The 26607-nt window shown below is 43.6% G+C and overlaps 1 protein-coding gene across 10 annotated transcripts in view; it reads left to right on the top strand.

The window, feature by feature from the left end:
* The window catches only part of NFIB (nuclear factor I B), a 462184-nt gene that overhangs the window by 272641 nt on the left and 162936 nt on the right, over positions 1–26607 (top strand). The gene's annotated exons all lie outside the window — the stretch shown is intronic.

Raw genomic sequence — 26607 nt, 5'->3', positions numbered from 1 at the left:
TAAATTCAAAGACAAAAGCACACCATAGAAAGTGGAATTGTCTCTTTATTCCACAAAGTGTTTTGAGGTTTTTATTTGTTCCTTCGGCACCAGACGAGGCACTGGGGTTGCTGGGTTTTGCCAGCCCCTGGGAATTCACAGTCCACATCCGGCTTGCCGCACAGCTACCTGCCTCCCGCAGACTTTTTCCGTAGCTGCGCAGTGGCTGGGGCAACTCATCTTCACCACCTTCTGGGATGCATCTTATCTCATCTCCTAGTCCCAGGAACCTTGCTCTTATCCCCACTTTACGGGCGAGGAGCCCGAGGCTGTGCGTGGAACTGACTGGGCCAAGGCTGGATGACTAAGAGGGGTCCGAGTCAGGTTTAGAACCAGAGCCCTCAGTGCTAAACCAGGAGGCCCTACTGCCTCCTCTTGAAAAGTGTCCGAGTCCCTGTTTGGAGTTGGGCCCTTCTTCCAGGTGCTCGTGCTGCTGGGTCGCGTGAAGGCAGCTTGACCCTCTCCGCGGTGCTCAGTTCTGATGTGAGACCCGGGGTAGTGACAAAGCCAGGCAAAGACCATGACGTGGGGGGCGCACTTCCTGGAGCTGTTGGGAAGGCGGTGGGTTGGGAGGCCTACCACCTGAGCTGCCTCCTGGGGGGGGGGGTTTGAAGTGGGCCTGTGGCGCAGTGTTGGCGCGGGTCACCCCCACTCAGGTCCCGCTCACCCTTCTCACCCAATTGGTCTTGTCACCTTGGGTCCAATTTCACGAGCTCATGGTGATTAAGTAACCATGATTCTCATGGTTGTGCAACCGGCTGCCAAACAGGCTAGGGTTTCTAAAATATTTTAATGGTATGAATATTCTCTTTCTTTTTGGAAGTTAGAGGCCTGGAGGCAGGGATACGAATATTATATTTCACAGCTCTTCCTTTCTTTCTCTTCCTCTGCTTCTTTCTATTAGTCTTTCCCTTTTTCCCAGTTTTTCTTCTATCTCGTTCTTTTTCCATTGGTGGTGTGGACTACGTGGAAGAATTTTTCTTTTAAAAGAGGGAAATTTAGTTAAAATTTTAGGGAAATGAATTTCTTTCTTAAAAATTATGTGTTTTTTTTTTTTTTTTTTTTTTTAGCATTTATTCATTTGTGAAAGGCAGAGAGCGACAGAGCACAAATGGGGGAGGGGCAAAGAGAGAGAGAGGGAGATGCAGAAACAGAAGCAGGCTCCAGGCTCTGAGCTGTCAGCACAGAGCCCGATGTGGGGCTCAAACTCACAAACTGCGAGATCATGACCTGAGCCGCAGTCGGACGCTTAACGGACCGAGCCACCCAGGCGCCCCATGGGAAGTGAATTTATTTCTAAAATGCAGATGGGTATGCAGTTAATAAATTGTTTTCCTGGCCACATTTTCCCCTCTGTAACTGCGTTTGGATATGAGCTGAAAAATGAAAGCTGAGTTATTAAGGCAAAAAAAAAAAAAATCAGTAAGACCTTTATCACCTTGAAATTCACCCTCTCGAGTTCGACGGATACTTTTGTTGGTCTGAGGTCTCTGGAAAAAGTAGGCCAACATGTATGTTTTTGGTAAGAGAGAAGCTGCATAAAATGTTTCATTTTATCCACACAACAGCCGCATGGTAGGAGGAACCATTATTAGCCTCATTTACCGATGGAGGGAGAAGTGAGGGGCTTTTTCGCCACCACACAGCCAGTCGGTGGTGGATTTAGATGAGGCGCTTTGATTCCGGAATGTGGACTTCACTGTTAGATTAGCATAACTGGGGGCCAGGGGAATAACACGCCCCTGGAATCTGGAGCTAAACCTGAATAGGATACAGTTGAACTAGAAATTTTGGAAATGCATTCAGGCTATCACTTGATCATTTCGCATATATGGATGGCATCCTTATTGTCTGTTAAATGCTCTACAAAACACACCAAGACCTGTCAATAAACTAAATTGTTTAAAGGTCGTTTTTAATGACCTTGTACAACTTTCTCCACACTCCAGCTGTTTCATCAGTAACAATGAATCATAATTTTTAAAAAAAATCTTAAAAAAATTTTTTTTCACGTTTATTTATTTTTTGAGAGACAGAGCATGAGCTGGGGAGGGGACAGAGAGAGAGGGGGAGTCCCAGATTCCGAAGCAGGCTCCAGGCTCCGAGCCGTCAGCACGGAGCCGGATGTGGGGCTCAAACCCACCAACCCTGAGATCGTGACCTGAGCCGAAGTCGGCCGCCTGACCAACTGAGCCACCCAGGTGCCCCTAAAAAATCTTTTTAAAGGATGTTAGGAGGGTTAATCTGTTACCACCTATGAAATACTTTATATCAATTGAGGTGCATGTCCACAGTAGTTATGTTAGATCTGATTCTCACCACACTTACCAGGCCATCAGTACACCCTGCACTTTTGCGTCTTGCTTGGTTAATATGAAGGTTATCGTCCCCCCGAGTCACTAACTGTATACCCATTTTTTTGTGACTAATAAAGCAAAGCCAGTTTCTCAAAGTCGTTGATAAGTTTACAGTTGGGATTGAGTCCCCATGTGGTTTTCTACTAAAGATATGCCATTAATGTGTTAGAAGCAGAATGTTCAACACATTCAGAAAGATTCCCTTGAAGTTGCAGAACAAAAAGTACCCCAGAGTTGACTCCTGATGGTTCAGCCAAGTTCATTTCATTTTGGAATTTGGAAGCAGGGTTCGTACTTTCATATGCTAATGTGTTGAGGCTTATAGCTTAAATGTTTTTGTCTGAAGTTCACTGAAGAGGGGTAAAAGATCATGGTTATCACTTAGCCCTCTGGCCCCTGACTGTTAACACACATATACACACGTGTACACATGGACCTGCTTCTATTCCCACCCCCACGGAATCCCAACCAAGCAACACAAAGCAGAATAAATCTTCTTCCAGCGAAGGGATGAATGGTTCTGTTCTTGGCGAGATTAATAAGCATGTGATAATTCACTTATGTATTTCTGATACCTGTGTGTTATTATAAACAACACTGGCGTTACAGTAGACGAGCTTTTGCATCCGTGGAAGGCCTTTGAGCAGCTATTAGAGAACCAATGCACTGGAGGACTGTAAAATAAATTAGCCTCATCAGTTCACTTCAAATCAGCAAACAATTATTGAGTGCAAGTCCCCGAAGATGCACGTCTCCATGCTTATATGCTTATGTCTGGTGGAGGAGATAAGATCAGTAAGTCATGCAAGGCCGCATCAGGTCAGTCTCTGAGACAAGTATAAATGTGGAGCCATTGAGAAGCAGTGGAGGGGTTCACATCTGGTCGTGGGGGAGGAAAGAGCATCTTTGGAGAAGTGGTATTTTTGGTTGACCTCAAGCAATGGCTTTTGAGAAGTGTGTGGGAGGCATGGAGACCAGAGGAACAACATGGGCAAAAGTGAAAAGGTAGGAAATTGCAGGATAAGTGATGCAGTGTGGGTGAAATACATAACTCATGGGTGGGAGGAGGGCACGGGGCAGCAGGGGGCCAAATGGGGAAAACAGATTGAGGCTCCCTCTTGGACAGCCTTGAGTGTTGGATTGAGAGATTTGTACTTCTTGTACTAATTCCTAGAAGATATCTGGAGGCAGCCCCTGGGATCTTATTCTCAGGTGAGTTTCAGACAACTCGACTTAACACATTTTATTTGTACAGTATTAGGTTTTTTCTTTTCCTTTTTCTTTTTGGTCAAAAGCATCTAAATCTCCCTGGCTTCTTTGTTTCTGGGATTTTGGGGGGCTGTATTGTGTAAGTCAGAGAAAACCACGCACCTACAGGCTGTGTGCTTTCTGTACATTTCCAGCCTTCCTTGAAACAATCATCTTGAGAACTGTCAAATTATCCAGCTATAATCTAATTGGTGGTGACTGCTTAGTTCCTTAGCACCAAAGAACTTGTATCTAGCAAGCTTCTTTCTTTCAAACATTTGTTAGTTCATTAAAGATGTTATGTTAGAGGTAAGATATGATGATGCATCTGAGAAGGAAATAAAAGACCAGGACAAAAGACAAGTTGAATAGTCAAAGATGAGCTATAAGCATCAGGGAAAGCTAACTATAGCACCTGATTTTGATTGAATAACTGGTGATAGCATTGGCTTTGAAGTTGTTGCCAATCTGCTTAAACTTTCTTCATGGACAGAATGAATGAAAATTATGAAGCATTGATGTAAAAATAATTTTTTTTGCCTGCCTTCTTTCCTTCTTAAGAATCTTCTTTCCTTTCCCTTCCTATCTCCCTCCTGTCCATCCGTCCATTCCCCACCCCCCCCCCACCCCCCCTTCTGAATTTTTTTCTCCCTCTTTCTCTGGTCTTTTCGTATTGCACAGTTTCCTCGACAGATTGACTTCTGCTTGTAAAAGGTTATCTGAATTTAATACAGACGATTGTCATAAGTGCAAACTTTTGCTGCAAGAAGATGGAAAGGCCATTTCCCCCCTTCAGCAAAACTGTAGCAGAGAGGGATGTCCCAAGCTACATCAGTAAACCTTAAGACACCGTGTTGTCATAATCTTGTTCTCAGTGACTTTGCTCCGATGTTTCCCCAAGGTCCTATTTAGTAAGACTGTACCAGTAGTGAAGAGTAGAGAATTCATTCACTCCTTCATTCATCAAGTATGTACTGTCTTTTATGCTAATAGCACAGTTAATTGAATTATTACATTTCTTTATGTTTCTTTTGCATGTTACGACCGAGGCAATTTCTGTTTTCTTTTAAAAGAGGTAAATGCCTAAAAATCATGGTAGTACTTGTACTGCTGTGTATTCTGTCCCAGGAGTTAAGACTTTAGTACCTGATTTACTGATGGAACAAAGAAGAGATAAAACCAACTATAAATATCACGATATAATAGAAGATCTATGTATAATGCTTTTAAATTTAAAAATATTTTCAGATTTAATCTCTTTAAAAATGAGTTTTTATGATGAATTTATCGTAGGTGGGTTTCATAGTGCCCCCCAAAAGTAATAATAAAGAGGAAAATTAGAAGTATTTCAAGGTCCTTAAAACATTGGGAAATGTGTTACGGCTGAGCGTGGAGTTCACTGGCTACCCCAACCCTTTTGCTGTTCCTGACACATATTTCTTCCTACAGGAAGAAGACTAAAATTGGATCTCATTTTTAATTCTCTGCTTTGTGTTTCGGGGAGCAAAATGGTTTCTCCCACTGAGAGATAAGGGTAACCAAAGGTTGAAAACTGGCTACCCCTTGAATGCACCTGCCCTTGTAAATCCTGTAGCAACTGAAAAATCTCCAGGTAGACGTAGTAATTAATTAATGTCTTGCTACAGTGCAAAGAATGTGGGCACATGTGGATAAAGCTGACTAAATCCCACAGAATTTGTGCAGCTTGCCTGTTAACCCTCCAGTAATGCAATAGAAGTGAAAGCCAAGGCCCATGTTCTGTTGTTTGCCTATCCAGCTGGTCCTTTATGAAAGTTGGGCCTGTTTGTTTTGTGCTCTGAGCGTGTCTCATCCACTGTGCCTGAGTAATTCCTGGTCATGGAGTGGACCAGAGAATGCGGGGCTCTGTACAGGATTTGGGTCATTGGAACTGCCCAGCTGGGATTAGCTGCCCTCCTAGAGGAGGCCCCGGAGGCCCCTGGGCCTGGGTGAGAAGGAGCAGCGCCTCAGTTGTGTATGTGACCTCTAACAGAAGTGCTGGGTAGCCCGCGGATACCATTCGCAGTAACCTGAATGACTGGTTATTCTGGTCAGGAGAAAATAGCACTGACATCATGTGATTCTGGCAAAGTAAACCACATTGGAACTTGGCCTTTGAATACCCAAGGGGCTGGCAGCAATCTCAGGGGTTGGCGGGGAGCCCCATTGAGTTCACTAGGAATCAGTTGACTGCTGAGCTGGACAAGCTGCCCTAGTTTTCCTGACAAGCTCGGTCTAAAAGAATGATGGGCAGTCTGCCATTAGGATTTTTGAGCAGAGTTGCTAAAGGTTAACTCTTTAGCTTCTGTACATATTCTCGTGTCCCTCATCGTGTCTTGGTAGGCAATTAGATAAAACTTTGGAGCGAAAGTTCCAATTCCTCATTCAATTATTGCACACAGAATTCCTCCCTGGCACAACAGACACCCATAAGCAGGGAAGAGCCCCGTAAAGCCCTTTGTATATGTGTTTCAAAGGAATGCCAGTAGGTGAGTTTTCCTTGAAACGTCTAGGTTTTGTTTTTTTTTTGTTTTTTTTTTTTTTGTTTTTTAAAAAAAATGCTATAACTTTTTTTTTTTTAAGTGAATTTTCAACCTTTATTTATTTTTTTGGGGACAGAGAGAGAGACAGAGCATGAACGGGGGAGGGGCAGAGAGAGAGGGAGACACAGAATCGGAAACAGGCTCCAGGCTCTGAGCCATCAGCCCAGAGCCTGACGCGGGGCTCGAACTCCTGGACCGCGAGATCGTGACCTGGCTGAGGTCGGATGCTTAACCGACTGCGCCACCCAGGCGCCCCCAAACGCTATAACTTTTAATGAGGCAAATGTCAGACATTGCGTCCCAACCCTTCCTTGGGAATAGATACCACCTTAGAGAAACCTTTGAAAAAACTACGAGCATTTAATAATGATTTGTTATGATAGATGTATCCATGCTTATTCTTTCCAGAAAACTTGGTAATCCAGAGTATTCTAGAAGAAAGGAGGTATAGTCATAGCCCAGAGAAACCAATTCTTTTGGATAAACCTGACTTCTCAATGTGCTTCTCTGCTTATCTTTTACTAGAAAAGGTAATGCCTTGGTAACTTTTATTGCTCCTCTCACGTAGTTAAAATAAAATACAATTGGTAGAGTTAAACAGGTTGGTCAAAAAATTCTGTATGCTGTACTCCTGGTGGTAAATTTGTCAGGTTTAGTCTTGCTTTATACTGCAGTTCTTCTGAAGGCACCCTGTGCTTCCTAGGTAGCTATGGCCATCTCGATTGGACAGCCACCTTCTGTGACGGGGCTTCCATACTCCTGTATACAGCCACACGGAGGCAGTGACGATGCCCCTGTGGCAGTCCCAGTGATGTCTTGGGACTCTTTGTCCACAGTTGGGCGTCTTAATGGGAAAAGCTGAAGTTCCGGACTCCCTTCTTCCTACTGAGTCGCGGCTCGACTTCTGACTCTCCTTTGCTCTTTTCTTCCGAAAAGCCGTGTTTGAGGAATGGTACGGTTTCTCTCTCATGTTCAAGAGGCCTGTGACGTTAGCAATCTGGGCACATGGTTGTCCTGCAGAGAGTCGATATAAAGGGAACCGAAAGACAGCACATGCACAGGTAATTTTTGATAGACTGTTCCTGTTCCCCACACCCCTGTCTTCCTCCCCCCCAGCACTATACTGCTTGATAGGCCATAGCCTCCAAAGAACCCTGCTCATGGCACAGCTAAGTGTCCAGAGTGATACCCCTTCGGGTGCATAAAGGGAAATTTTAATGAGTTTGTAACTTGACCTGTCCCCCTAAGACTTACCAAGAGAAGATGAGGGGCGCGTGGGTGGCTCAGTCAGTTGCGCATCCGACTCTTGATTTCGGCTCAGATAATGATCTGCCAGTCTGTGAGATCGAGCCCCATGTTGGGCTCTGTGTTGGCCGTGTGGAGCCTGCTTGGGATTCTCTCTCAACCTCTCTCTCTGCTCCTCCCCCACTCGTGCGTGCACTCTCTCTCTCTCAAAATAAATAAATAGTCTTTTAAAAAAGAGAAGATGAGGGGCGCCTGGGTGGCGCAGTCAGTTAAGCGTCCGACTTCAGCCAGGTCACGATCTCGCGGTCCGTGAGTTCGAGCCCCGCGTCGGGCTCTGGGCTGATGGCTCAGAGCCTGGAGCCTGTTTCCGATTCTGTGTCTCCCTCTCTCTCTGCCCCTCCTCCGTTCATGCTCTGTTTCTCTCTGTCCCCCCAAAATAAATAAACGTTGAAAAAAAAAATTAAAAAAAAAAAGAGAAGGTGAAAGCAACTCTGGGGGTTTGAATAAGGGTTTATAAGTAAGTGAAACTTTTTAACTTGTTTATTCCTACTGGGTATGGTTTAGGGGAAAAATCACAAGGTTTTTGCATTCCCAGTGAGATTCCTGCACAGTTCAGGAATTTGTCCCCCTGTCCCCTCTTGGTGAGGACAGTGTCACCAAGGTCCCCAGGCCCCATTTTTCCTAAGTAAAGGCTGGGGGGGGGGGGTGAAAGAGCAGGGCAGGGATTGTGGAGCCACCTTCCTCCCTTCTCCCTTTTCCCTTGTGCCTCCAACCTCCTCCCTCCTCACGGCTCCCTTCATGCTCTTCCCCCCTGCCCTCTCTTTTCCTTGTCCTTTCAACAATTTTTTTTTTTAATTTTTTTAAAAAACGACTTCCTGAACATCTCCTCTCGCCAGGCAGTGCACAACGACGTGCACTCGGGGAGTTTATAATGTAGTGGGGTACCAAGGTGTCTCAAACCCAATGATCACAAACATAAATGCGAAATGAACGATCATGTTAAACAGTTTGAGGAGAAGGCAGGTGATGCTATCAGGACACAAAGCAAGAGGATCTTCTGATGTACCTAGGTAATGACATTTCTTGGTCGTCAGAACAGCAGGAAGTTAGACCTGAGGTTGGATCTCGGCTCCCCAACTTAGTATTTAAACTTGAGTGATGGACTTAAGCTCTTTGAGCCTTAATTTCCTTATCAGTTAAATGAAGATAATAATATCTACTCCCCAGGGTTTATATGTGATTGGAAATACTAAATTTGAAACATTTAGTTGACGCAGTACGAATTTAACAAAGTTATCTCTTACTATTATTAATGCTATAACTCAGTGAGCTAAATTAGAGATATCCTATTGGGTTTTTTTTTTTTTTCTTTTTCTTTTTCCTGTCGTATTAAGATGCCACTGACAACCTAGTTTCATGCGTACCGATCGTTTCCGCAAACCAGCCTACTAAAATGTCATAAATGATACCGTGTCTCAAGCAACATCAACACTACCATGGACACGCAGTAGTTTTTAATCCACTAATTAAACTCCAATTCTGAGGGGTGTGGTAACCCATTGACCTTTCCTGAAAAATGCTGCCTGGAGCTTTGTCCGACTTTCCTAACTTTTCTTTCTGTTTACTTTCAGGGGTCCTTTTGGTCACTGAAAGGTGTCAAATTCTTGCTGCCATTCGGGTTGTATATTAACGGCAGGTGTCAGAAACTGAAGCCATGCAGACAGAAGTGGGGGAGGGGGCGGTTATTGGCTGATACAATTAAAAAGTCCGGTTCATCCTCAGGCATCACTTGGTTCAAAGCCTCTGATGATGTACTCAGGAATGGCTCTCTGACTCCCCTCCTGTGCCCTTGCCTTTGTTACCTTCCTTTTTCTCCAGCAGGCTCTCCCTTGGCCTTGGCCAAGGCGAGCAGCAGGTTTACAGGTCCCCCCGCCGAGCAACCCTGGTGTGGAGGAAGCAGAAGGTCCGGGGCTGGCTCTCCCCTGACCTCCCGGGGCCAGTCACTGAATTGGTGCTGGCTTCCCGTCTGTCTGCACGCCCGAGTCACCTGCCTGCTTCCTGGAGCAAGGGGACGAGGGCAAGACCCCCAAACTACACGATCTCAGAAAGTGGGGAAGAGTGGCTCCCCAGAAAAGAAACATGAACACGTTATTACGACGAGGAAGTGCTAAGCGTGGTGCAGGCAGCATTCGAATAGGGAGACATGCACTGTAGAGAAGAAATGAAAACTCCTCCCGTTCCTGCTTTTAGTTTAGGCGGGAGCGAAATTGGTGAGGTACCCTCCTGCTGATGGTGGAGGCTTGACCGGACGCCAGGCGGTGGTCTGTGTGCTTCAGTACGTTGTTTCTGATAACGCGCCACAGCCCTTTAAGGTAAGTTCTAAAATTCTCCTTTAACAGAATAGCAAAGTGCCACTTAGGCGGCACGACTGGCGCGTTTTCCTGTGGGAAGCACGGAGGAGGCTTCTTTTCCAGGACAGGGGTTGGAAAGCCAGGACTTTGGCGCCCCGCTGCAGGTATGGTCACACCGACTCTCCCCGGGTCATTGGGTGACGCGTGGAAAGCGTCGCCATCTTGGTTTTGTCTGTCTGTAAACTGGTGATGATGCTGGTCATCCTGTTGGGAGATGAACTGGCCTGTCTCAAAAGTGATATGCCCTGAGCATCCGTCGCGCCACAGGTTTTAGAAACCAGTGCCCCGGCTTCCTTGTGGACGGCTCAAGCTCCATTGCACTGGGACCCGTGTCCTAGCGCCTGCCACCATAACAGAATACCCAGAGACTGAGTGGCTTGCGCAACAGACATCTGTTTTCTCACAGTTTTGGAGGCTGGGTGTCGGAGATCAGAGTGCCAGTGTGGTCGTGTTCTGATGAGAGTTCTCTGCCTTGCCTTGCAGACAGCTGCCTTCTCCCTGTGTTCTCCTGTGTCAGTGTGAGAGCTAGCCCTTTGGAGTCTCTTCTTACAAGAGCGCTAATCCTCTCCTTTCACGGCCTTTCATGGCCCCACCCTTACGAGACCTCCTCAAGCCTCCGGTACCTCCACAAGGGCCCTGTCTCCGAACACAGCCAGGCTGTGGGGGTAGGGCTATAACATGACGTGTGTGTGGTGGGGGGTGGTGGCGGAACACAGTTCAGTCCACGGCAGTAAGGTGTTTGTGGTTTTGGGAGAACCACGCACCTGCATTGCTATTCCACTCTAGCCCATCAGGTCTGGCAATGGCACCAGATAAGGGGGCTTGCTAGAAGGCATTTTCGTTTTGCGTAAGGTAATGTTAATGACTCACTGAAGCTCCCAATTACAGCCCGGCACACGTTTTAGAAGATGATATGAGAAACATGTAGGCATTGGCTCTACAAATCCAGATGTGAGATGTGTGGAAATAGAGGTATTATCAAAGGGTCTGAAAGTTCAGAGGAAGCACTAATCAAGAGTCAGTTGGAGAGGACTTCAGAAAAAGGAAATTAAAGTGGATATCACAGGGGCGCCTGGGTGGCTCAGTCAGTTAAGTGTCCAACTTCGGCTCAGGTCATGATCTCACGGTTCGTGAGTTGGGGCCCCGCGTCGGGCTCTGTGCTGACAGCTCAGAACCTGGAGGCTGTTTCAGATTCTGTGCCTCCCTCTCTCTCTCTGCCCTTCCCCTGTTCATGCTCTGTCTCTCTCTGTCTCAAAAATAAATAAACGTTTAAAAAAAATTAAAAAAAAAAGTGGATATCACAGAATAAATGGGGTTTCACATGGAGGAGGGCAGGGAGGCACCCTGGTGGCCGAGAGACAGTCCTATGTGAAGGTGTACCTGAGGCAAAAGGACTTTGGAGAGCCAGGGAAGCTACCTGCCGGCTAATTGCATCAGAATTTGAAGTCCCTCAAGTGCCTTGCCCATCCAGGGTATTTGGACTTTATTTGAGAGGCAGTGGAAAGTCCTTGAATGTCTTATGGAAAAGGGAGAATATCAGAGTTTGGTCTGGGTTTTGGGTGGGCAAAATTTTAAAAATATACAGGTTGACTTGGAGGGTAGGGAGCCTAGAGTTGGAGGCCTAGCACATGCTGTTCCTGCTATCTAGAGTGCCTTTCCCTCCCTTCGTGCACTTCCCAAACCACTTTCACGCTCCAAGCACTGTTCTAGAGCAGTGCCCACAGCCAGGTGGTTCCTGACCTGTCCAGACAGAATAGTCACTCTCTCCTCTGTCCTACTTTGATAATTTATGCGTGCCTGTTATGGTTTGTACAACTTTATAGTATAATTGTGTTTATATAACTCTCCCACTACTTGACGTGAAAACCTCGAAAGAAGGGGTTGTATGTTTGTTTTTTCGAGTTTGTTTTGTTCTGTCTTATTTTGCATTCGCGGCATACAATGTTTGGTGCCTTTGTAGGTGCTCCGTTCTTACTTGTTCAACACAACCAACTTGAGCTAAGCCCACCATGAAAGGCCGGGAGAGAAGTGAGAATGAGAATGAGGTTGCACTGGTGGGAGAGGAAGGGGAGGGCATGTTATGGATGCAGGGAGAAGGAGCTGGGGATGATTCTGAGGTTCCTAACTTGGTCATCTGCGTAAAGGTTAATTCACAGAGACCAGGATTGTGAAAGAACCTTGAGTTTGGAGGAGAGAGGATGCTTTTGGATTTCCGTTTTGATTGCTTGGGGACATTCAGAGGGGGGTGATGTTTAGCAGGCAAGGGGCAATTACAGGACTGAATTTAGCTTTGCTCTTCTCTCAAACCTTTGAAGCCAAAGTGATTGTGATTGCAGGGACAGGGAGAGGACCAAGGGTGTATCCTTGGGGAATTGCTGACTTTCAAGGAAGTGGCGGAAGAATTGGAATTAGGAAAGGAGAATGGAAGCGAGAAATCAGAGAAGTGGGAAGAGAATCAGGACAGCTCGATGAAGAGATGAGAAACGAGGCATGTGCTAGGCCAGGGTCCGGCCAGTGTTTTATCATAAAAATACTTCAATAATAACAAGACCAGTGGCATCAAGAAAAAAAAAAAAAAAAAGAGTATTTACCATGGCCCAGGCATTTTGCTCAACGCTTTTCCCTCATATCTCATTTAATTTAGACGCCTAAGCCTGTCATCCTTGAACGGCCCTTTGCAAATTCAAACTCAGGGGTCAGGTCATTGTCCCAGGCCAAACAGCTCTTACCCATTGAGACTGGCCATGCTTTGTGAACTTTCAAATGCGGCGAAGAATACTCAGCAATTATTTTATTTTATGTTTTAGTGGGGGGGGGGGGTCTGTGGAGATTACGGAAATTAAAGTTAACTCCTCGGGGCGCCTGGGTGGCGCAGTCGGTTAAGCGTCCGACTTCAGCCAGGGCACGATCTCGCGGTCCGGGAGTTCGAGCCCCGCGTCGGGCTCTGGGCTGATGGCTCAGAGCCTGGAGCCTGTTTCCGATTCTCTGTCTCCCTCTCTCTCTGACCCTCCCCCGTTCATGCTCTGTCTCTCCCTGTCCCAAAAATAAATAAACGTTGAAAAAAAAATTTTTTTTTAAAAATAAAGTTAACTCCAAAACCTACTGTTGTCATCCCTGTAAACCCAAGTGAAATAGAATTCTCTCTCCCTTAACATGGGGGAGAGAATATGGGGGAGAGCTATATTCCTGTCCACCTCCTCTCGTTCAAATCAGCTAATTCAAAATATATTAGTGACTGCAATGTATCTGACTGCACTAGGGTGGGGGGGGTGTTTTAACTTTACTTTCCGTTGTAAGGTCATTTGAAAACCATTCATATCCACCATCTCCTCTACATCCCGACTTTTGGTATAACAAAGGGAATTATTTAAATTGGAAGGAGAAATCTGAATACTCTTAGCAATCATTTTGGGTAGTGCCTCCATGTAGAATTGTAGGCTTACGAGATACACACAATAGCAGTTCCTGAAAATATTTGCTCATAATCGCTGCACCCTTATGGATGTGTTTTCATATATAATTCAGGAAAGAAAAATTATTGCATATGATAGATTAGCATTACCACATAAAAGTACTGATTTGTGCGTCCTATTTTAGCGCTTTGCTAATTCTCAAGAGATAACCGTACAGTAATTTCTAAGCAACCAGACAGTTTAATTCTGCTGCTCGTGTCATCTTAAAGCATTGGTGCGTGTTTGCAGCCGTGGCTGCTTCTTCATCTGGTGCAGGAAACCTTGGAGCAGCAAGGACTCTGGCCTGGGCTTCACCCAGACAGTTTCTTCCCACCCCAGTCTCACCGCCTCGTCACTTGGGGTTTCCTGGCCTTGAAGGGGGGTGGATATGTCCACCTGTTAGGCCACCTCAGGCGAGGCGGAGATTTCTCAGAAAGAACTGTTGCAAAGAAAATGCTCAGGAAAACGGAAGACAGCGGGATGCCACGTAGAGAAATAGGTGAACACAGGTTTGTTTTGTTTTGGATCCTGGTTAGGCGCATTGAACCATAGAGTAATCTTCTGGCTGGACTGGAAGGCTCACTGCCTCCAGTTTATCTTCCGTCAAAGACACAAACACAAACACAAAAACCTGCCCTTTTTTTTTTAGGGTCCAGGAGGGCTTTGGAATTGGGGGAGAGGAGGGCAGGACAGCTGTGATCGCCGCTTTCTCCCACCTGGTGGTTTCTCTTACTGAGTTACATTTGCTTTGGAATCGCAGGCCAGATTCTCCACTTTCAAACACCCTTATAATGCAGAGTATGATCTTTTCAGAAAAGGTAATGTAAATTGCCTTCACTTCTCTCACAAACGATCGCTTATCTCTTTCTCCGCTCTGTACGTGAGAAGCTAAAACGCCTCTCGGGATTTCCATCCAGTGATTGGTTTCCACAGTTTTTGTATCAACGAAGAGGGAAAGGATGACATGTAAGTCTTTAGTTTTTATTTTTATTTTTACTTTTTTTTTTTTTTTGAGATTCAAGTTTTCAACTGTAGCCTTCGGGACTAAATTATTCGCAAACTCGGTTAAGCCAGAGAACTCTATACGCAACTGTTGGATTTCTTTCAAGGTGCTGTCTCCTTACCAACATACTGTGCAAATAAGTACAGTTTAATATAGATATATCTTGATGTGGTTAGATTTGGTAAACCCTCTTATCTTCCAAACATGCATCATTTATTTAAAATGCATAGGCATATGTTCAGAACAAAGTTATTTTCAGTGCATATATATTCATTAGCCCGTGTGTGAAAGTACATTTCAAATAACAACCATTTCAATATTTGTTTTTCTTTCAAAACTTTCTTCTCTCTCCTTCGTGGTTTAATTGAACTCCAGGCTGAACTCTTTAAAGCATTCCCCTGGAGCCGGGGTACATTTGAACATTTTTGACTGATATAAAATTGCTTTGTTGATCGTATACCCATGCACGATAAGATATGCATAAGAAGAAATCTGGTACAGAAGTATAAATAATACTTATCTTTAAGCCAGCATCTGTCATCCGCTTCAACAGACAGTGCTTGCTTGCTTCCTAGCACAAAAAGGGCTGAAAGATTAATGGAGCAGCTTTGTTTGTGCTCCGTGATGCCTAATCAATTTTTATTAAATTCTAAATTAAAACTTGGCTTTCACTCCAGTGACATCTCTGATGTATAGAACAAGGGGAGAGATCACGATGCCCTGAAAAGGTTGAGCATCGCTGATCTGAATCCCCGGTCTGTTTCTTCCTACAGGACTTCTCTTAATGATTGTTGTTAGGTCTGACCCAATCCTTGTAGGCTCGCGTAGGAAAAGATAAATACACCCCAAACTCCAGATGCTTCAGACTCCTGGAGTGGGTGTTTGTAGTTTGACTTTAATATTCTCATGCATGTTCCCATATCTGGGAAGAGAGTGTGCAGGTCATGGGCTCATTGTACATTCAGAGTGATCTGGTAAATGAAGATTCACTTAGTTATGACTGTTGGCAGTCTCAAAAGTTTTTAGTAATCGAGGCTTAACGTATCAAAGATCTGACAGAGACCTGGGTGTTTTCCAACTAGTGTACCTTGTAAGTTCTACATTTGGAATTCTCTGGCTTTCTCTTATAAATTCTTCTTTGTTGAATACCAACCAGCGGTAGGAGACCCACTCAGAAAGGCCAGTTTGTAAGTGACCATCTTCTTATCTTTGTAACCCGATGTGTATAAGGAACATAGATTCATAAGTCAAATGGGAAGATTACTTTTCAGGCAAAAGGTTTTAAAATGCTACCTGTGATAGGTTTTCTTGGATTCTGTATCTATAAGGAAATGGAGAATACGATTTAATTTAAAATATAGTTCTCCGTTGAATACTGATATTTCTGTTTTTGAATTTGCTTTTTCTTACATCTGGTACACACCAGACTAACCTGTATATATTATTCCTTTGGAAACATATGCCCGTGGGCCCCGATCCAAAAGTAGCTTATGTATCTACATTTCAAAGTATCAGATTTCTTGAAGGGGGGGGGGCAACTATGAGATTTGTTGTTAATTATTGTTTATTTTCTAGGAAATATGGCAAGCTGTAAACTTAAGACCAGAATATCTGTGTTTTTGAGTTAGGTAATACGCTACGTAGGAGAAAAGTGAGTTAAAGAAAAATTTGGAAGCCAGTTCTTACATGCCCAAAGACAAGTAATAGTTCTTGCATGGTAATGCCTGGTACGCTCCTGTATTCGAACCTAGGGAAGCAGTCTTTTGTGTTCCGGAATTCTTCAACAGCCCAGCCCAGAAAATGGCTAAATGGCAGGTTATTGCCCCTCATTTGCCTGGGATGTATTTGGTGCCTGGGGGCGTTCTTACCGTGGACCCTCTTTCTCAGCTGCTACTGCTTCAGGAAAACCTTTGGAAATTCCCGGGGAGCAGAGGAGAATGTTTGGATTACTGAAACGAAGAGAGCTGTGCTCCACTTGGTACACAAATGAGCTTTGAGCGTGCAGTGTAGTGGGGTCCTGGCTTCCGAACCCCGGAACTCCGCGTTACAACCGTCCCTTGCCATTGCTACCTCATTGTGATACTTGCAGCCCGCGAGCTGCAGGGTTTGTCTGCTCTCTGCGTTTCTGCGGAGTAATTTTGAGAAGATGCATTGAGGCGTGGGAGGGATTGCCAAATGAGGTGGTGATGATGGCTAAGGAGACTTGGACTTCGGGAGCGCTTTCTGGCAGAAGTACAGCTCAGACAGTATCGTGTTTTTGACCATGGCACTTTAGACACTGCCAAGTGTTTGTGACGAGAGAGGGCTGTTGCTATACTTCGCTTTTAACTTGACTTTTGCATACAGTACGTCGTCCTTGTTTTATAAACTGTGTCGCATACTTTTTGTACCTCTATAAACAAGTGACGCTGTTGAGTCTTTGGATAAAGTTTGGAGCAGTCTTGTGTTGCTTCCTCTTTGCCGTGTGCTCCAAGTTGAGAGCTGAATAGTGAGATCTTTTTTCACACCATTTATAATGCGATGCACATTTTGAAGGCAATTTAAATTCTTTTGGCTCCCCAGCCATATGCTTCAAAATGGAAGCATTATGCATGTATGGATGGGGGAATAGGTAGGAAATTGGAGCATAAAGATATATGACCGGGTACATAGTGGAGCTCTATTATCCTTATGGAGAGAGGGAGAGAGGGAGAAGGAGAGGAAGAGAGAGAGCTGGTTGGGGGGGAGGGGTGGGTTCACTCTCTAGGAATTTTTCCAAACTTTAGGCCCAATTTTGCCGAAGAAAATAATATTGCAGAAGAAGTTTAAAACGTTTCCACAGGCTATACGGGAACCTTTATGTATGCAATTTATATCTCTAATGAGATTTTGGAACTGTACCAGTGTATTATTTGAGCAATTGGCAATATAGTCAAGAGGAATGAACTTTAAGGTATAATTTTTAATGGAAGAACAAAAACTAATATAAGTTAAAATTGTACTCCTATTTTATTATTACATTTTCATTCTTTTTTTTTAATGATTTCATTCCTCTCCACTCTTGCCTTTGCCTCTCAATTTTTCTCAGTTTCTTTCTATGTTGGAAGAGTGAAGTGTAATATTCTCCTTAACACATAACTCTTTCACTCTGTCTCTCTGGAGGATATTTTTACTGTTTTCATCATCCATTCTGCCTGAGTAGAAAACACCAGATTTCTCCAATATTCTGAAAATAAGTTATACTTTGCTTTGATAGAAATATCCCGTTTCTGAACTTTTCTCATTATAATCGTGTAGATTTCCTGTGGTTATGCCACACCGATCACATGGGTATCATTATACATTAATTTGGCCGATGCTTGGGTTGATATGTTTATACAGAGTTAAGTTAGAACAGGGGCCCCATTCTCATCTGAAGCTTACTTCCTTATCTTTCCCCCCCCCCCCGTGTCCGGCGGGGAGGGGGGGGGACTTCTAATATTAGATCAGATCCAGTAGGTACTTCCTTCTGTAACTTTCATCAGAAATGCAAGTGCTGTGTCAGTCTAGGTGGTGCTGCCCTTTTTCCTGAAGGAGGCCAGTTGTAGGTTGAAGTATACCTCTGACGCATTTACATTTAGAGTAATACTCTTAGAACATCTACACGTGCCCTTTTCTCCTGTGGCTCAGTGATCACTGTGTGTGCAGAAATGGTGAGAGCTTCTTGCAAAAAGACACCCAAGTTTATGTACTCTTTTCTTTGTGGCCATTCTTTGAAAAACCAGGCTTCAAAGTTCACTTACTCTTCTAACATTTTGAAAATCAAACGCTACAGATCTTTTTGGTTAGATGGTGGAGAATCAGTTCGTGCCTTACAACAACGTTGTTAATTTTAGCTTCTTCAATCCCTAGGGATACAATATTGTCTGCTTTTGTAGAATGCAGATTTCTTGGTGTGAACTACACTGCGTAGCACAATAGCCTTTGAATGATTATCATATGTTGCACTTTCACCATTAATTGACTTTATGTTGTTTCGGAGAGGCAAGGGAAAGCTGAGAAGTAAGAAACAAAGACTGAGGGAAAGAAAAAAAAAACAAGCAGGCGCTGAATTTCATTCATTCATTCATTCATTCATTCATCCATTTTTCGAGGAGAAGGGTGGAAAAGCCCACAGATCTGTATCTCAGTAGGGTGAAACTGTGTTACTGTTTATCTGTACCTTTTTCCCCCTGTGGCAAGAGACGTGAAGAATAGACACTCACTCCCAAAGATACCAAGTTCCAAAACACTGACTCATGAGTCCACAATGAAATACTAGGATGCAGCCATTTCCTACCTTTGTTTAGCCATGAACTGATTGGACCAGGCGGAAGTAAGCCCTCAGCTGCAGTGCTTTACAGAAGGAAATGCTTTTGGTCTCTCTTAGGTACTGGGTGCTGTTTAGCAACTTCTTTGTATTTGGCTGAATCAACCAATGTGAAAATGGTTCTTAGAGTATGCAAAATATAGCTGCTGAGCCTGTTTGTGTTTGTCTTTGTGCCCACGGAGTCCTTAGCTGATCGCATACGGCATGCACTCCTTTGGATGCAGGCATTTTAAATAGGAACTGATGGACTGAATTGATCACACCGCTTCCCTGTCTCTAGATTGGGCTCCTGTATGCTTGCAGCCTGCATGTGTAATGGTGACTGTCGTGTCTCTCCTTGTTTCCCTCTCCCACCGGCTTACACTCCACCTGCTGTCTCAGTGCTGGGCATCGACCTTCTTGCCATTCCTCCAGCACGGCTGGGTTTCCGGCACTGGGCTGTACTTGTTTTGCTACTGGGAGCCCTTTTCTCCCAGGTTGTCACAGGGCTTGCTCCCTCACTTCTTACAGAGGTCTGCCCAAAAGACATGTGCTCAAGAGGTCTCCCACCACTCCGTCTCTTGCTGCCCCAACTCTCTTTCTTCTTTACTGCACTACACATTTGCCCCGTAGCTCCCTGACTCCCGATGTATTTTATATTTACTTCTTTCTTCGCTTACTTCTTCTCACCGCCCCTAGATTGTAAGCCTCATGTAGGTTGGGACTTTGATCATATTGCACTCTTTTCCCGGGGCTTAGACCATAATAGAATCTATCTATCTATCTATCATCTATCTATCTATCACCTATCTATCTATCACCATCATCTGTCTATCACTCTGCAGAACCTATTAGATTGACAATAAATGTCTGTTAAGTAAGCAAACAATGTAGACCTCCCAGAGATGGTGCTGACCTCTTCTGTTGGGCCATTTGGCATTATTTAATTTCTGGATTGCCTTGGCTTTCCCGTTTGATGAGTGGTGGCAACCTTTTGTACACCTCACAGACATCATAGCAAGCCTAATAATGGAGAGCGAACTTTAATCATGAGGAATAAAAGATCACTAGTTTGCTTTCATGGAAAGGAACCCAGAAATAATGAAAAGGGCAGGTGCTTGATGGGTAGTGGAGTACCGTAGATGTTCAGGGTTCTCTGTGTGTGTGTGTTGTGTTTCAGAACTTTGTCGGTGAGGATGCTTGTCATGGGCCTCTGAAGATGGATGAGTGGAGAGCCAAGACTGGCTAAAGCTTGAAGGATAATTTTGGGGTCATAGTAAAGCAAGAGAATAAGATAAATGAAAGGAACTGGCTCTGTAGAGAGCGTTTGAAATCCCAGGTTTTTGTCATTTAATCACCTACAATTCTTGGACATGGTCGATGTCAGTCAAGTAGCCTCCGGGATTTTCAGAAGTGTGATTTTACCTTGAATGTATCAGGGCCGAAAACAATTGTTTATGTTTATGTAGTTCATAATTTTGCAGTTTAGTTTGTGTGGGTTAGTGGCCCTACTGTTCAACTGGATGGCAAATCTGTGCTAGGAGGATACCATATGCACAAGTATTTTCTTAAATAATGTTGGCGTTTGCCACTGGTGTTAGGGGAAGAAGGAAAAAAAAAAAAGAGAGTAATTCTGGAAGCCCTCCAGTAAGGGGTTAGGAAAGAACTTAGGGACAAATGCTCCTACTTGGAACACAACACCAAATAGTGGTTTTTTTGTGTTGTTTTTTTTTTTTTTCAAGAGAAGCCAAAATTAAACACAGTAGAGTTTACTGTTTGCTAATCAGCATGTGTTTACTTTCTCTTCCAAAACTGAAGTTGCCAACCAATACATATCCTACCCAGTGCTATGAATCTGTCCAAATAAACATGGGAAGTAGTAAAACAATGACACCACATGAAAAATATATCCTCATTCATTAAATAGAATCCAAAAAATTCTCTGGAATTTAATTCTAGCGATGAAATGGGGACTGTTTGGTCAACTGAGAAAGGATGATACCTTGCTGCCTCAGTGGGTCTGGCATGGAAGAATGGGTTTTTAAGTGGCCATACAACTCTATGTGCATTGGCTGAAACCTATGGAGATAGAAATGGGTTCCTCCATATCAGCCCCTCACCCACAGTCCCTGTGGACTAGGGCATTTGGGGTATAACATCGTTTTGTGATAATTACAAGCATAAGCAGCTTGTAGAATCCAAATAATCAATTTTAATTTCTGTCTCCGTCACTAAGGATCACTGACAAGGAAGTTCTCAAGATGAAATTAGGGAGTACTTCCTCTGGAGATTGCACACCGGAGCAAACAGAAGTTGTAAAGAGAAGCTTGTACTCTGTGGTCAGTCAATCTGGGAAAATAAATTCAAAAGCAGGAGCTCTAATCAACATTATGGAGAGCCCTAAATTCATAAGGATGCCAGCATGCTTCAGCTAGTGAGTGTTTTCATGTAAAATTGGGATCTGTAATGCAGGTACCTGTCTTTGTCAGGAGGCTTTGTCGTACGAATGCAAGACGGAGGTACAGTGATTATCACGTTATTGTTGTCATGGTGTCAATTTGCCTTTAAGAGATCCGCAGTGTACTCTTTAGACAGGAGCCGACTCCTTCAGAGCCAGCTCTTGTCCTTCTGTCAAAACCTGCTCTTAGAAAATAAGGTACTGTTAGTCATTTACTCTTTCATGTGAGTTTAAATAAATGTATTGAGTTTTCAATGGTAATTACACTGAAAACCCTTTGAGTACCGTAGAGTTAGGTAGTTAGTTGGAGGTCAAGCCTTGGGGAGACATAGCGCAGTCCAATAGGAACAGGAATTCTTTCTGGTGGAAGTCTTACTGCTGAGGTGATCCCTTCTTTCTCCTGGTACAAATAAAGCCAGCTCCTTGACCTTTCCTATTAGGCAGGTCCCAGGGATGCTTCTGGATGAGCAGCAAAACAAAAACTCGTTTCTTTGAAGGCGACTTAGCACCTAATTGTAATTCAGCGTTACATTAAGATTAGAGTAGTTCTTTCTACAGCGGTACAACAGTGCTTCTTCTTCTTCTTCTTCTTTTTTTTTTAATAAGAAATTAATTATCTGAACAAATTTACTTCTTGGATTTAGTTAGGTAAATGGCATATAACCAAATAATAGTTTTCAACAAAACCAACATCGTAGCACATGAAAACCCATAGGGATCTTTTAGGACCAGATAGCGTATGTCAGAGTCGTCAACCAAAAGCTGTATAAACATTGGCTGTTGGCCTTGTTATCTAATCTCATCATTTACAGATAAAGAACCTGAGGCCTTCAGCAAGAAAGGTCTCCCATAGCCTCCCAGAGCTGGTGAGGAGCAAGGATGGTCTAGAAGTATTGAATTCCTGAATACAGACCACATTCGACTCTGTCAAGGGGCCGCTGACATTTTAAATGAGGTTCCTTGAACACAGGATTGTTCTTTAAAAAGTTTTCCAAGCCTGAATTTAAAGGAAAAAGTTAGAAAATTAACGATGATTTTCTGAAAAACCAGCATCAGCAGCTGCTTTCAACATTCAGCTCATACCTTCATATATTAGTCAAGCAGTAGGTCTAAGAAGTTGTTTGTTCTCTGTAACTTGTTCGTCTGACAACCTTATATAAGGCTACACGTATACATTTACATACCTATACACTTCCTGGTGTTAGAGAATGAGGATAGTGGGAGTTTCTGTGTATCCGTTAAATTAAGGAAGAGAGTAGAAAGATTTGAATAGTCGTGGAGTTCATTCAACCAGTCCCTTAACAGATAGTGGATATGAATAGTGGGGATGCAAAATGAGAGGGACCGCCACACTCCTTGGCTTTCTGCAAATTAATATCCCTCAAGTAGTTGTAGGATATGGACAGGGAGACCATCAACCAAGTTTGATCAAAGTAAGGGAAAAGTTACAATGTCGACGTATAGACTCTGTGGGAACAAAAGGGAGAGAGATCCATACGCCAGATCAGTGAAGGCTTCCAGAATGAATCAGCGGAAAGAATGAAAGTTCATCTGGGCAGTGGGAACAGTATGTATGAAGGCTCAGAGAGAGCCCAGGAATGGAAAGAAGGTTAGTAGAGGGGAAACTTCAATGAGCAAATCTGCAAACAGGTTGTTCTTCCTCAGAAGCATCAGTCTGATGGTCTTTTTTCCAAGTTCCCATTGGAAGCTCTTAAACCGTACATAAAGTTTTTTTCTGGCCGTAGTGTTTGTTGTTTACATTGTTTTTCAATCACCTAACATACTCTGTAATGTCCGCCTTGAGTACAGTTATCATTGCCATCAACAGATGTATATTTATTAAGTACATACCCGTTGTGAAGCCCTGAATGCTAGGAATGCCACATCTGAGCCATGATCATAGTAAAAGATTCAAAGCCTAAAAGATTAGGTTGTTCTGGATCTGTTCAAAGTGACCAAGTGTGCATCCTTGAAGTGATGTCTCTGTCTCTCTCTCTCTCCTTTTTTGGTTCCTTACAATTCTTTGATCTGGTGATAGTACCTCATTATTTCTATTCTAATGCCCTTGATCAGTTGTTTTCAAATGTATTTTGAAACATTTAAGATGTAAAAACGATAACTCTCTTAACAGACACATGCATCTCCCAATTTAAGAAATAACCTTGTGTTTTAATTTATTTGAATGAAATGAAAAATAATGAAATAAAAATCCCAATGGATTAATAAATAACATTACTAAAAAGATGAGGAAAGTAACCGAGTCAAGGAGTCAAGGGACTCCAGGCCCCAGTCCTGGGTTTTCCAGGAGTCACAGAAGTTTTCCATGCATCCCTCCTTTGAACATGTAACATAATAATAAAGCATTGCCCTTGACTCTTGCTTTGGTAATTATAATCCATACATGTTTTATATATGTACGATGGTATATAAATGACAGAGTTTTCCTTTTGAGTAGTGGAATTGGTGCTGGATTTTTTTTTTATTTAAAAAAAAAATTTTTTTTTCAACGTTTATTTATTTTTGGGACAGAGAGAGACAGAGCATGAATGGGGGAGGGGCAGAGAGAGAGGGAGACACAGAATCGGAAACAGGCTCCAGGCCATCAGCCCAGAGCCTGACGCGGGGCTTGAACTCACGGACCGCGAGATCGTGACCTGGCTGAAGTCGGACGCTTAACCGACTGCGCCACCCAGGCACCCCTGGTGCTGGATTTTTAACTGAAATATTGCATCTCATAGTCCTGGTTAATTTATTCTGTCTTGTACACATGCTCACTTTGCGATGTATGCAGTTTACAAAAAGCCAAATTTTAATATTTAATATTTAAATATTCTTTAAAATATTAAAGAATAACAGCCAGACAACTGAATGCCGAACCTCAAACTGTACTAAACCTCTTTATGGTAGATTGTTAAGTGCTTTTCGTGAAAATTTTTGAGATCGCCTTCTGAGAAGTTCCTTCACATCTGGAAATTTCAGCTTCCAGTTACCCATGGAGGAATATAAACGGTTTAATTGTCATTTGCACTGGGAAGGGGAGTATTTTAAGCTATATTTGTGTGGATTTTGCATTTGCAACATGATTTACTGTCTTTAGGGCTCATCCACGTGTCTGTAAAGGGTCTTTTGAAGAACAGTAGTAATACAGTTAGTTCAGGAAATGCCGCAGGTTAAGCTTCCTGTCATTTGCCTTGACTTTCTTAAAAAGTGGAGACCTTCTGCTCTGTCCTGTTGAGAGCAAGTGCAGCATGTGCAAGTGGAAGGAAGGAACCAGAGGCGGGCCCTCCCTCCTGACCCGTCCCTGCTGCGTGTGTCCGTTTGCTGCATGAGACCTGGCACGATTGGTCTGTGCATCAGGGAACCCTGCAAATAGGCGGTGGGCACTCCTGATTCCTGTGATGATAGACCCCTATGGTCGCAAAAGATGGTACAGAGGCAAAAAAGAAAAAAAAAATGATAGAAAGATTTAAATAAAACAAGATGAATAATAGTTCAACTCATACTAGGAACTTGTCAAAACTTAGGATTCTGTGAGAGACATAGAAGACTAAGGATTCAGCTCCCTACATTTCTAATTTAAAATTCTCTAAGGTAATGTCCATCATAGAAAATTTAACACCGAGGCTTGGCCACTAGTGCTCTAAGACTTTAGATGGACCTCTAGACTTCACTGTTCGCACCTGCCAGCTTTGTCTTCCAGTCTTTTCTTTTTTAATTGAGGTAGAGTCGACATACAATGTTCCATTAGTTTCAGGTGCACAACATAGGGATTTGGACACCCCCTATACATTACGCTGTGCTCACCATGATAACCTCAGTTCTGCTACCGTGTATTTACCTCCGCTGCAAGAAGAAAACATTAATTCAAAAAGAGATACGCGCCCCTATGTTTATTATAGCGTTTTTTACAATAGCGAAGTTAGGGAAGCAATCTTCCTTGTCTTCATGATTTCCACGATGTGGAGTAAAGCCAGTGGCTTTTATTTATTCACTTCTTGCCTTGAGCAAATGAGGGGTGTGCCAGCAGCGGGGTGGCGTGTCTTCTTCCCTGGTGGCAAATGATTCAGAAAGCGTGTAGGACCACTGTGCATTTGGTGTGTTTTGCAGTGAGGGGACCAGGCACGCACAGAGTTAAGCCCAGGACTGCTCTGTGTTAAGCGAACATTCCCAGTGAGACGGAGTGGTAATCCCTAAGCAGATGCCGTACAGGGTCTTGTTATTGTCCAGAAGTGGCTCTTGTATGAGAAAACGCAGCCATGCAGAAATGGCACAAATACTGTTGACTCACCCACCATGGCTGGTGGGTGTTTTTTGTTTTTTGACACCCATGAGCCCATTCCGTCTTCATCTAGCCGTAGAGTGTGGTACTCCCTTCTCTCCACCTTTACCTCATTAGAAATAAAAAAAAAAATAAAATAAAACAACAACAACAACAACAACAACGAACGAGAATCAAATTGTAATGTTCCCTCCTGATAAGAGGTTCTGATTTACCTTGAGACCTCTCAAGTTTGTTGTTGTTGGCCAAGGCCTTGTTTCTTTCTCAAGTCTCTCAGCCACATCGTGGCCTTTCAGAACCTTTAAGTCCTGTAATACTATATTTTGTGAAGAAGGGGGGAAAAATGAGATTTTTTTTCCTCCTTGCTTTTGTTAACCCATTCTTGTTTCAGACTCCAACAAAAAGGGTTTTTGTTAACTGGAGCTTAAAATCGGCCAGCTTGCAAAGTATTCTCCCTTTTTATGCAAGGAGGATTAGCTTGGCATGTTATGCAGTTCTCTTGTGTGAGCCATTCACGTGTCCTGTCATAAGGTGTATAATTACTGCACTTCACCATCAGCAATCATTCTTAAGTTAAAACCTGTTTTAAACCTCTCATTAATATAAATCACACCGGGAAGGTAGAAAATACACCTTCAAAAAGAACCAAGTGTTAGGGAGTTAATCTGTTCTTTTCATAATAGACCCAGAGTAAATAATTTTTACTTAGCGCCTTTCTCTCTGTGCAATCAAAATAGTTTGTGATAAAAGATCTGGTCCCAGCGATTGCATAAAATGTGCAGTGTTTTATTCACACAGGACTGGGCTTCCTGCTCGGTGCCAGCCTCGTTTTCTCTCTGTCACCCTTGAACAGTGAAGTGTGTAATCCTCCGCTCTTCTAAAGTCAGCCCCCTGACAAAATTCCCTCTCTCTTCCTTTCTCTGTGTCTCTCTGTCTCTCTCTCTGCCTCTTTCTCTCTCGCACGCACACACACACACGTGCACCTGCGCGCGCACACACACGCACACACTCCTATACGTATATTCAAAAGCAAATTGTTTTCACGTTTCTGCCTTTCTTTCAGTGAACTATCCCAGCATGCTGAGCTAGCTAGCAATCTGAACTTGGAAACAGTGTCTCCAAGAATGGGTTTTCTCGCAGGGAAGACCGTAGGCGAAGGACTCAAATGTCCGTGGTATAGTTCGTCATTAGCGGCTCATTTCAGTATAGGTGCGGCAGCCCTAAAGGCATTAGCCCCCCGTCACCCAC

Source organism: Herpailurus yagouaroundi, unplaced genomic scaffold, assembly GCF_014898765.1.
Source record: "Herpailurus yagouaroundi ecotype Mexico unplaced genomic scaffold, PumYag 160, whole genome shotgun sequence".
Lineage (NCBI taxonomy): Eukaryota > Metazoa > Chordata > Mammalia > Carnivora > Felidae > Herpailurus > Herpailurus yagouaroundi.
The sequence above is the reverse complement of the archived record's forward strand: the minus strand, read 5'-3'. Positions and strand labels throughout refer to the sequence as shown.